Genomic DNA, 13,484 nt, shown 5'->3' with positions numbered 1-13,484 from the left:
AAGATATTGCATGTATGGAAAACATTTTTATAAAACATAAGAGTGTCAGAGTACAAATCCCCAGGTGATATCGTAATGCGGAATATAAAGTGTGTGTGTGATGTACCACTACCGCGCCAACTCCTTCCCCTTCGAAGAAGAGGTACCTGAAACCAAAACTGAAAACTGTAAGCACGAAGCTTAGTGAGTTCCCCCATAATACCTCATACCATATAAACATACAATGAAGAGCTAGGAGATATGGGCCTCGTCCACACTCATGAAGATACGGGCTTCGCCTACACTCCGCTAGCTGGGAGATACGGGCCTCGCCCACACTCCACTCTCAGAGAGATACGGGCCTCGCCCACACTCAGCTGCTAACCCATATTGTATCACACAGACAACGGGTATAAACAACTCTATCATACTGGTATATATCATAATCAACTCAACCAAGAGATACGGGCTCGGCCCACACTCTAATACTAACATCTCGTCTATACGGGTCAGACTTGGTGCCTTAGACCCGTTACTACTGGAAGGAAACTCACCTCAAAGTAACTGTTGATCTGTGTGGGAACTGACTGTCTGCTGCTGCTGCCGCTCCGGAAATCCTCCGGCTATAATTCCCACAAAACCCTTAGTCAAATACTGCTAACCGACTTCAGGGTAAAATAACCATTTACCCTTTACAAATCAAGAGTCAAGTCAAAGTCAACTGTTAGTTGGCCTGACTTGCCGAGTTGACTTGTCAACTCGCCGAGTCCCTATCCCTTTGTCTGACCCTAAACCCGTCTCTACTCGTCAATTTAAGCATTGAATCGACGAGTTCTCCTTCTAAACTAAGGGCCAATGGTCCTTCATCCTACTCGCCGAGTTGTATGAACAACTCGCCGAGTTCGTCTTCATCCGAAGAACACTCTAAGCTGTGACTCGCTGAGTTGTATGAACAACTCGCTGAGTTGTTCTTGAGGTAAGAAGATTTCCTTGAACTCGCCGAGTTACTTCATGAGTGAGTCTAGCTTCCGACTCGCTGAGTCCTATCCCAGGATTCACCACTCCACCCCGCAAGCACGAAAAGGGGGAAAACTCGGGGACTCGCGACTCGACTCACCGAGTCAGATGAACGACTCGCCGAGTCGGCCACATGCAAATACTATACATGCGATTCTGCTTGAATCCAGCTCATGATATACATAGATCTGGGTTTCTAGGGCATGAATAACACGTAAAGTTGGAAACTTTACATGTAAATAATCACTAATGAAGGTTTTAGGGTTCAAAATGCACCAAAAGAGTAAATCTAGGGCTTTCATGCAATATGACTCCATAAAGGCAGTAGATCTAAGCTCCTGGAGCTTAATCCTACCCAGATCTAGAGGCTAACAACTTAATACAAACCATAAGGCACAATCAAGCTTGGAGAAAAACTCAAGAAGGACTTTCATAGGGCTAAAAGGGACTATAAGCATGAAAACAGAGGGAAATCGAGTTATACCTCAACGAAAACACTGAGATAGCTCAAAGATGCCTGGTCTCCTCCTCTTCTTCTTGATCTACTCTCCTTCCCTCTCCAAATTTTGAAGAATACACACTAAAATGATTCAAACTCACAATGAACGAGGATTGAACGAAGTATAGAGCTCTGAGGGTGAAGGGGGCGAGCTTGGGGGCGGATAAGAGGGTTTAAATAGGGAGCAAACCCTTGAAATTTAGGGTTTCATCAGACAGCGGAGACTCGACGAGTCCAGAATATGGACTCGCCGAGTCACCAACTTAAACGTGTTCCGGATCCCGTCTCTACTCGGCGAGTCGGACCTACAACTCGCCGAGTCCAAGGCTAAAAATGAAAAACACTAAGATAAATTTCACGTACCAGGAACCAGGTCCAAACTCACTAGCCATCACTTATGACTCTGCTCGGTGTTGTAAAACATAGACTAGCTAATGTAAAAAGGGCCATAATCTAAAAACCCACTAGGCCAAAAAAAAAACTTGAAAAAGTTCAACTCAATAAAAATCAGCTTAACTTAATCCAACTAGGTCCAAACTCAGACCAAATCAGACCAAAACTGGACTGGTCCAATCTAAAAAGGATTAACTCGAAAAAAAATCAATGGCTCTCTTAAACCAGTTGGTAAAATAAAGAACTTGTTAAATGTGACTTGAAAATTTGGAGGAGTCTCATGGAGCATCTCGAACACTTAGAACAGTTAAAACATAATGGAGCACTTGAGGTTCATGGATATGTGACAAATGAACAAATCAATTGAGAAGTGAATGGATCATCAGACAAAGGAAAGGATCAAGTGGCAAATGAATGGATATTCCAAAAAGGGTTTTGGAGCAACTTTGAGTGGCTTGGAGCAACTTGGAGTGGTTTGGAGCAACTTGGAGCAATATTCAGCAACTTGGAGCAACATGGAGCATCATGTTGTGCCATGTAGAGGGAAGTTGTGCCATCTTTAGGGATATTGCACAATGATAGAAGGAGTTGTGTCATTTGGGTGCATATTGCACCAAATGGTTAGGAGTTGCACCACACTGAAGAGACATTGCGTCATATCTAGGAGATGTTGTGCCATTAGGGAGTGAAGTTGTGCCAAGAGGAGTGAGGTTACGCCATTTAGGAGAAGTTATGCCATCTTAATGATATGTTGCGCCATTATGGGCCATCTTCGTAGCTAATGCGCCATCTTGATTCCTCTGATGTGCCATGATATCCCTATTGACCCACATATGCTATGAAATCCTCTTTGATGCTCATAACTTAATCATACTCAAGAAATGCACCATGTTGTGCCACCATGATGAATGTTAGACCATTTGTGTTCATGTTGTGCCACCTATGTATTGTGATGCTCCATTATGGTTCAAGGTGGCCCATTATTTGTGATGTTGATACACATGTGTTTTATGACATGGAAGAATGTTCTAGATGATGTTGCATGGCGGAATATGATTGGTTGTCACCATTCATGGGCCAATAGGCTTGACCCATTAAGGCTTTAGGTCTGATCCATCAAATATAAATAGGGAGGCTTGCTTAGTCATTTGATGGCTCGTATCTTGTATCCTTAGTGAGTAGGACCAATCTCTAGTGAATTGTACTTGTAATACCTGTTTGAGAACTACGAAATAAAGAATACTACCCTCCTACCCGTAGACATAGGTCATGTTAACCGAACCACATAAATATTGTGTCTTTGTGTGCTTTTGGTTTGCTTGCTATCCATATTACTTTCTAATGTCACACCCCCAAACAGATACCGCGGAAACTTTCGGGGGCGAAAGACATCATGTATGGTATTACAATAACTGAATAATAGTAATCAAAGCAATCACAACCATTGTATTGATAATATAGTATTTACATTGTATTTGAATCATATATGATTGAATCCAAAGGTAAATAGCAAAATAAAGACTTGAAGCTACTATGCTCCTTCTTCTAGAACCTGCACGAGTACCTGTCTAGTAGTGTCTTGAGAATACAAGTGGTTTTGAATAGTGTCAACATTAAAGTTGGTGAGTTCATAAGCATTTATATTTAGAAAGTATGTTCTTTGTTCCTTGAAAACCTTGGTTTCTTCCTCTAGAAAATCCTATATCTTCTGATGTAAAGAAATTAAAAGTTTTGTTGACTCACACATGTATAAACGTTGAAATATAGTTATGTTTGTACGCAATCCATTTTGTATGTATGCACTTAGTTAAACGTACTTATGGATAAGTATGTTTTGTACTAGAAAATAGTATGTTGTTCTTGTATTTAGTGACCTTTGTTGTACTTGTATTTAATGACCTGATCCATATCTGTTTCCCCCTATGGTTACTTAGTGTATACAGGTTAGATATAACCAAGATCGAATAAATAGTAGACTGTAAATCCGTCCTAAGCCTACAACCAAACAAGGAACAGAAAGTAAAGCGGAAGTCACCCACTCTACTGCTTACCGGGTCCTTTATATATGTCACCCTGATGTATAACTAAGGGATCATAGAATTTGCATTATGGGTCTATTCTGAATGTATGTTCTTGTTACTAAAAACGTAGTGTAGTGTTTATACTGTAGTAATGTCTGTAGCATCTGTAGTGTCTATAATGTCTATAATAGTACCTGGAATCCACCAGAAGTAGTGTAAAATAGTGTAATGTAGTTTAATTAATTACCAAAACTTGTGTATGAAATCCTTTTCCCAAAATGTAAGTTTATTGTACTAGGAAAGTTGTGTAGAGAAAATTTAATACTAACATAAAATCTTTGAAATGGTGTTAATCTCGTAAACCTTGTTTATACTATTGTAAGTTTCATATAACCATACTAATATGACATAGTGGTGTCTATGACGTTCTTCAGGCGTTGGTATTTATGACATTTGTCACCCCCAGGCATGCCTGCCTAACTGTAGCTAGCAGTTTGGGTGTGTGATTGTCAGTCCCGTATAGATCTATACATAAACCTCATGCTCTCCATCCGGGAGACTCTGGTTATAATTTATAGGAGTTGAACTTGTACCCTGGTGGGTACCCGAAGTTTATACCTTTAGTAGTTCAAACCTCATACTCTCTTGCCTAATAGTAGTGTTCCATAAACTATACCTTTATAGTTTATATTCTTGTTTCTGTGTAGTCTCCTTGAACTATGTAAAATTAATATTATGTTTTCCCCAAACTATACTTTTAGTAGTTTGTATGTATGTTATTGAGTGTTTCTTGAACTTAGTAAAGTAGTGTATTGGTTCACAAACTATACATTTTATAGTTTAAAAGTATGACCGTTATGAAATGAAAGCCTTAGTAATTTAATAGTTGAATAACACGGTAAACGATGAGATAGGTACCCTTTTGTTCTACACGTTACAAAAGGGTTAAAACTTTATTTAGATAAAATTATATGTATATATGAAGAAGGCATATATATATATATATATATATATATATATATATATATATATATATATATATGTACTTTGGGAAATAAAAGTATAAAACATTTGATGTAACTTGAAATACACTTTAAAATAGTTTGAATCAGTTGAAACGACTTGATATGCTTTAAAACTGTTTGAAGTCTTTTGAAGGTTAACATAAAATTATTTCGTGTTTTACTTGTATTCCTCCGTAAAGCAATGGAAAAATAGTGAAAACATAGGGGTATGAACTCACCTTGTATGTGCGTTTTCCGGAATTAGCGAGTTGTAAAGACGATCCCCCGAGTAAGCATATGCGCTAATAACGTTATCCTAAAATAATTATATTTGACGTCACATTTAAATTAATAATATATTAATTTAACTAAAGTGTTAATTAGTAAAGTAAAGAATACTTACAAGAATTAATTGGAATAAATGGGAAATGTTGGAAAATGAGGTTTACGATTGGAACAAATGAGTTTACTGTTGGAGGGTTGTTCACGGGTGGATCTTGAATTAATATGAATATTTAAATGTTGCTTAAAGATTTGAATGTGAGTATGAATGTTCTTGATAGGAAATATGAAGATTTGAAGGAATATGGGTGTCAACACTTGAAGATTGAGAGAAAAAGGAACTATTCATAGCTGAAGATTGAGAGAGTTTTGGGGTGCTTTACGGTTGAGAAATGAGAAATGAATTGATTCAGGGTATAAACACACACACATACACACACACACACACACATATATATATATATATATATATATATATATATATATATATATATATAGGGAGTGTTTACGGCTGAATTGGAATTAGGCCCTGGGTGTTTACGGTCCATTAATGGACTTGAAAAGGGATTTTAGCCCATTAAGGGGTGTTCACGATTGAGCTTGGCTGTGAGCACATGCTTTCATTTTGACTAGGCCGTAAACCCTTCCTTGGATTACTTTTGGACCGTGAACTCAATGTTTCCTTTGACTTTGGGCTGTTAACTACCCCTTTTGATTTCATTGTGGCTATAAACTCCATTTAGGAGTGTTTTGATTATTTAAACTTTGATTTAACTCAAGTATAGCCCCTTAACATTGAACTAGTGTAAGTTTTTATCAATCATGTGTGATTTTATATTAAGTGTTGGGCTTTTAGTACCTTACTTCTATGATTTTCACATGTATTTGCATATCCGTTAAATAAACATGCTTGTAGTTTAGAGTTTTATTAACAGGAAATAACGGGTTGTCACATCTAACAAGGGTCATCAGAACATAGAAAGTGACATTAGATTTGTTATGAGTCTTGGCAAGTATCGTTGATTTCGTAACAAATGGTATCAAAGCTAGGGTTGGTATTCTGTTGATTGAAGATGGGATCTCACAAGTTCGCTTTGGAGAAGTTCAATGGTTCGAATGATTTCACTTTGTGAAGGTGAAGATGAAGGCTCTTCTAGTGAACAACGATGTGCAGTGACACTGGAAGGAGAAGAAAATGCCAAAGGACATGGCGGCTTATAGGAAGGTGGATATTTTCGCAACAGCTTATAGCGCTATTATGTTGTGTTTGACAGACGAAGTACTAAGAGTGGCCGTGGATCAAATAAGTCAATCTGTGTTTTGGGAAAAATTATGTGACAAGTATCAGAACAATTCTCTGAACAATAGGCTATACCAAAAGCAATGTTTTAATACTCTTAGGATATCAAAAGCACCCAAGTGAAGGATCATCTAGACAGCTTCAATAGGATCATTTTGCACTTAGAAGTTGTGAATGAAAAGATTGAAGATGTAGATAAGTTGCTATGCTCTTATGTTTACTGCTGAATTCTTATGAGAATTTTGTTAATACCATGTTGTATGCTAGGATAATGATCACTATGAATGATGTGAATGATTCATTGTTGTCCAAGGAACTAAAAAGTAAAGTTTCAGTTGGATAAGAAATTTCTAGTTTCGGTTTGTTTGTAGCGAGAGGAAGAACATCATATAGAGGTTGAGGTAACAAAAGGAAGTCAAGTTCTGAATCTAAAGCCAATCAAATGTTATAACTACAAGGAAAAGTGGCACTTCAAAAGATATTTTCCATTGTTGAAGAAAGGGAATAATGGTGGACCAACCAACAACAATATTGTTGTGGTTCAAGGAAACTCTGATGCAGGGGATAATGGTGAATTGTTGACAGTATGTAGATCTAGTTCTGATGATGCTTAGGTCTTAGACTCTGGAGCATCCTATCATATGACATGCAATCGTAATTGGTTCGACTACTTCAAATAGGGAAATGGCACAATCAAGATGATTAATGATTAGGTAAATAGTATTGGAATAGTGTAGATCAAGATGCAAGATGGTATGGTCAGGAAACTGGATTGCAGGTTCATCCCGGAGCATCGAAAGAATTTGATTTATCTTGGCACTTTGGTGAAGGATGGATTGATATATTCTGAAGAGGGTGACTGGTTAAGAGTCTCCAAGTGTTCTCTTGTAGTTATGAAGGGAATGATGAATCCTCATGGTTCTTATATTATGGATGGTGGTATGGTTGGGCAACTGGTGACTCTATCCCAATCCTTGGATCGGTATGATGATGAAAAGAAGTTGGGGCATATAAGTTAGAAGGGGTTGTTTGTTGGAGATTCATAACATATGGTTCAGGTATTTTCATTTTATTCCTTGGTTTAATTAAGCTCTCATATTTGGCACTTGATGACATAGCCTTGCATTCAGCCATATGCTTAATATATGTGAGGTATCTGCAGCGTACTTAATCGAGCCATTGAATTGCAGGATGCGATCTAGTACGCTGGGCATACGTATGGTACACGCGGCGTACTAGATCAGCTCCTAAACCCTAAAATTTAGATTTTTCTCCCTATTTAATAAACTTTATGCCTCCCTTAGACATTTCTTATCAGTCACCCATCCCTCTAAACCCAAGATATCGAACCCTAGCCTTGTGAGTGAGGATCATTGCGTCTTTTTGGTAATTTTGTGCATTCTTGTTGAAGAAGGTAGTGTTGCTTTCAAGCTTTTAGATCATGAAACTACTTCGTCCTGTGCAACTTTTGAAGGTATAAAGTCTACATCTTGTTGATGTTCTTTTTAGATCTCATTAGATGGGTTTTTGATGAGTAATTTTCCTAAATCTTGGACCTTTGTAAGAGTGTAGTACTGCAGAGCATATTGGCTGTCCTTTGATGTGTTTCAGGTCTTGTAGATTCATAAAAATGGTTGCTTGATGGTTCCTTTCTAGCCATGCAAGATTTTAGAGGTTCTAAGTAGGGACTAAGATAAGGTTTTAAGGTTTAATCTCTTTTCAGCCATACAGAGTTTTAGAGTTATGGACTTTATCGATTAAGATGTTCCACGGAGGTCGGATCTAAGTTTGGGTTGCATGTCTTAACAATTAAGACCTTTATGGAGTGCTTTTGTGGTCAGACGATGTACGCCCCGTGTACTTCTTGCTATGCCCAGCGTAGCCAAGCCTGACCCTGGCCCACCTGGTTTGTCAAGTATGCCCCTCATCAGAGAAGTGTACGCCCAACGTACGTGTTGGGCAGTTGACCTTCTTCGGACTTGTGACCTTTGGTCAAGATTTAGGGTTTTGGACCATGGGAGGGGCAAAATTGTCTTATTCCCTTACGGGGGCATGGTTGTGAGATTTGAACTTGTGAATTTATTTATGGAACTTAATTATTAATTAAGGTTAATCATTGTGTTATTAGGCAGAGTCTAGTTCTTGTAGTTCGGGTGTGAGATTTATATATCTTCTACATCAGGTGAGGCTCGTCACTTTATTTTATTTGTGATGACCATTTGGGTCTAACTGTTATTATTGTGTTGTGATGTTTATGTATAACTAAGATTCTGGATAGTCTCTAGGGTTGCTGATAACCCACAGGGTGTTTTGTTATCCCACTACGATTGTTGATAGTCCCCAAGGTTGCTGATAGCACATAGTTGTTTATTTACGATGTGGTGTATGTGGTATTTTGGGGAAATCACTACGCTTCATGCTTATAGTTGTTGATTATATCTATTTCAAGTACTTCTGAGGATCTTGGGAAGGCCAAGGTATGATTGTACACACTCGTTGAGAGATTCGTTACTGGGCATATTATGGCACCCTTATATTTTTGTGTTGATGATTTGTATTTAACACTTACGTTTTTCCAAGGGCTTGACTTTTGAAAAATATTTTGGGTAATTTAAAAATGAAAATTTTGGTTTGAAATTTAAGTTCTTACAATTTGGTATCAAAACCATGGTTTGAGGGATTTAGATGAACTCTAGGGTAATTCCGAACTAAAACTAAGGATCTGAAGATTTTCATAAAAACTTTTCAAAGAATTGAAGATTTTTATAGGAGAAAAATCCAGTGAAGCAGTGTGTACAATCAACCACAACTCGAGCAACAGTTTCCTCAAATACCTCAATTTATTATATAAGTAATGTAGAGTCGATATCTTATGAGCTTATAGAACTACATGCTAGTTAGTGGTAGGGTAAGGATCTTGCATGGATTATGTGATAGTGTGGCCTAATTTGTGATGCCTTTTTCCTGTGAGTTTGTTATTATGAGATTGAAACTGTCATTGCTATTTTCTTGGTGTATGTTCTGTAATTGTACATAATTAGGGTTTTATAGCCTTAGAATGCCTGATTTAGCCTTTCTTCCTGTTCCTTGTTTGGTTGTGGATTTAAGGTAGAATCATTTATTAGAATGTTTATCGAGTCTTGGATTGTGTACAATTGGCATTCGTAAAGAAAATGGCAAGGACAACGGAGATCTCGTGAGGCAGGGCAGTACTGGGGAGTAATCTAGAATAAGTGTCTAGATGCGTAGTAGTGGTTCTGAGGAACCAACAAGACGAGTGTATTGCTGATCATGAGAAATAGAGTCCTTGTAACTTGGGGCTTTGAGAGGACGACTTGAGACAAATATAGGTTGGTGTGGAAGGTAGGATTAAGCTCGTACTACTGAAAGCATCAGATATGTATGGAGCTCAAGAAGGAATCCTAAGGAACTAAGGAAATTTCAGGAGCACGTAGATGTTTCTGCACGAACTTTAGCCTGATTCTGATGGTTTTCATGTGTGTTTCGGTATGGTGGTTACCCGAGGTTCAGGCTCTAGTGTGTCACGACTACGAATTTTGATGCCTTGTAAACATTAAACAATGATAACAAATGTAAACCAACAATGGGAAAGCATGTAAGATGCTTATTCATTAACAACAAAATCTCAATCAAACACATCATACATGCACTGCAAATAGCCAACAAACAATTGGAAACCCTAGAAATCCTTGTTTGATTCCATTTTGGACTTGGATTTCCTTATTGGGCCCAATGGACCAATAAGCTTCCAATTGGACTATCTTGGGCTTAGAACTCTTGAATGGGCCCTAATTGGACACACTTTCATTTATTTTAATATTTTGGGCCATATTGGGCCTAGAATGAAATAAAATATTTAAATGGACCATACTGAGCCATAATTAACCTAATTTAGCCCTAATAGGTCATAAAAATCATATTTATATTTATTTGGGCCAAACATCACTCAACATAACCATGAAATGGACTTAAGCATACAAGGCCCAATCCTTTTGTTTTCCCCTCTCCATTCTCGGCCCAAGCCCAACCAAAGAAGAAGAGTTGACTTTTCCTATGCCACCTCACATTTATCCATAGGTTTCCCATGCACCCATCTCATGTTTTCATGCAAATCAACTCAAAGATCTCTCTTCTCTCCTCTCTCTTTTGCTCTCGGCCGAACCCAAACACACACACATTTCACTCAAAAATTCTCTCAAGAAAACTCTCTCCACTCCTCTCCATATTTTCAAGATTAAGGAAGCTTTCAAGGAGATTTATCCCACAAATTCTTCATCTAAGGTAAGATCATGCTTGGATCTATGATCTAGATTGTTTGTTTTATCAAAAATCTCTTCCTGATCACTCTCTTAGAAACCCTCTAAGTTCGAAAACAACAAAGGAGGGCTTGCTAGGGCCAAAAGTAACATCAAACTTCTCCCAATCTCCTTCAAAACCAAAACCACAACTCAAGGTGAGTTTCATACCCCTTTCTTTTCGGTTTTTATGAGTTTTATGGGGGAGAATACAAGAAAATGTGTAGATCTATGTGTAAATGTATGCTATGTGTGATTTGATGCATGTATGTGTGTGATATCATGTGTTTTGTGATGAATATGTTATCAAAAAGTGTGTAAAAACCGAGATCTAAAACACGAGAAAGGAAATAAACATAACTTAAGCTATTATACACTAATCAAGTCAAGAAAAATAGTTTATATGGTTAGGATGAACATACTTGAACATGAAACCCATTTTTGGGCTTAAAGTGCCAAAAATCAACAAGTCAAGGTTCTCGAAGGTTAAAAAAATTCAAAACAGTTTCTATACATATTTTTCTGAATATTAGAAATTTCTAGGGACTAAAAATGTAAATTTTTAACCTAATGGGCTAACTATGTGCTTTTCGGCCCAATAAGCCTCCAAATGCGAAATTTTACAAGTTGAGGGGCTGGAAATGCAATTTTCTGTAAAACAGGGGTAATTAGCATAACAAAATGTTTATAAGGTTCAAAAATGCTTTTCATTATCAAAAAGGACTAAAAATGCAAACTTTTTAGATTTTGGGCTAAAAGTTTAAAAAGTTGCGAAAAATGACTCCTTAACCGAGAATCACTACTCTAGAGGGGTTTGAAGCTGTCAACTAAACAAACTTTGGGTTAAGAACGTGTTTTCATCAAATAAAGTATACAAAAGTGTCAAGAAAGGTGTTTTAAGGACTAAAAATGAAATATTTTTATATAAAAGGACCAAAGGCGTTATTTTTATAAAAGGAAGGAAATGAAAAGGACCAAACTCCATTTTTAAAAAAATTAAATCAATAATACAAACTACAAGATCCACGACTACCGATGAAATGGAAAACAAATACACTCTCAATAACATATATCGTTACAAAACGAATTGATTCGGTCTCGAATCAATAACCAAAACAAAATCGTTAAACCAAAGTAATTCGTTAAACACGCACTAACTATGATGAGTTAACATACAAACTTTGGGCTTGGAAGTTTCAAATCATGCTTGTTGGGCCTTTCTAGCCCATCAACATGATCTTTGGGCCCAAAGGGAATATGCTTACACGATATTGGGCCTTCTATGACCCAATTCCACTTAAAAGGACTTTCAATAGTTCTAATGTGTTATTGGGTCCTAATGGCCCATTAGTACTGCTAGCGAGGTCGAGAAGTCAAATGCGAGTGGGGCCAAGTGTCTTTCGCATTCCCAATAGCCTGGAATAACTCATGGAAATAAAGGGGGCTTCGCACCCTCCTTTTTTCCTCGGTTGTTGGGCTTATGAGAAATCAAGTAAACAGATTCATGGCGTTAATCAGGAGAATTCAGGGTGGTTGGATTAAGTGAGTAGTACGGGCGACACCTTAAGGATCGTTCATAACCTATAGTTACAAACTAGTCATTTTCTTTAAATGCGTGATTGTAACAACTCACAAACCCTAATTAATCCAATGTCACCTGGGTAATCAAAAACATTCGATGTATTAGTATAACAATAAACAAGTCATATAATTTACGTATTGGGAAAACATCGGGTTTTCCCAAGAAGTTCAACATTTTCACTTGTGTGATGTATACAAAGTTCCACAATTAATCATGTTTTGAAAATCAACAAGCATATTTACGGATCTTCACACTTTTTATAAACAAATACTCTTTTCAGAAAATATCGGATTTTCTGGGTTTTTCAATCATCACCAAATCATTTTACCATAACAATACTTATGAACTCACCAACATTTCACATGTTGACGTTTTTCAAAATAACTCTTATTCTCAGGTAACAGGTAAGCTGAAGAATAAGTATCAAGAAATGTCATGGTGTTTTACTTAGATTATCTGTCAGACAGTTTATGTTATGGATTTGTAATGTCTAAAACAATGTACTGAATGTAAACAATATCAGTTGTAATATTTCAATGCATGGTGATGAATTATGTTATGATTCATGTATATTTATTGTGATGGTATACAATTTGAGTCACATGAGCCCTCAGACGTTTCTGCCGTCTGGTTCGGGGGTGTGACATAATGACCCCGAGAGGTAGAGTGCCAGTGATGATGAGATTCGTAGGATTGTTGCCGCCATGGTGGCCACAACTATCAAAGGGGATATACCAGAGATGTTTGGGTCTATCAAGGCCATGCTGAATGATACTTTTGACGAGCGTTACGCCGTCGTCACTAAGGCTGCTGGTGTGGTAGCCACCGTAGCTGTTGCTACTACGAGACCTTAGAGAGTGATTCATTGTGATAACAATAGTTCAACAACACGAAGCCACCTGACTTTTATGGGACTTAGGATCCAATTGCTATAATGAGATGAATTTCTGATGGTGAGGATTGTTTTTACACTTGCTCCTGTCTGGAGAATCTGAGGGTTTGTTTAGCGCTGAACTTGCTTCGCTTGAGAGTGAAGGATTGGTGGAAGTTTGTGATAACTGATTATTCTCTTGTAGAGCGTTGTACAGTAA

This window comes from Lactuca saligna, chromosome 7 (genome assembly GCF_052625555.1).
Source record: "Lactuca saligna cultivar CGN05327 chromosome 7, ASM5262555v1, whole genome shotgun sequence".
NCBI classification, from domain to species: Eukaryota; Viridiplantae; Streptophyta; class Magnoliopsida; order Asterales; family Asteraceae; genus Lactuca; species Lactuca saligna.
Note: the sequence above shows the minus strand (reverse complement) of the source record.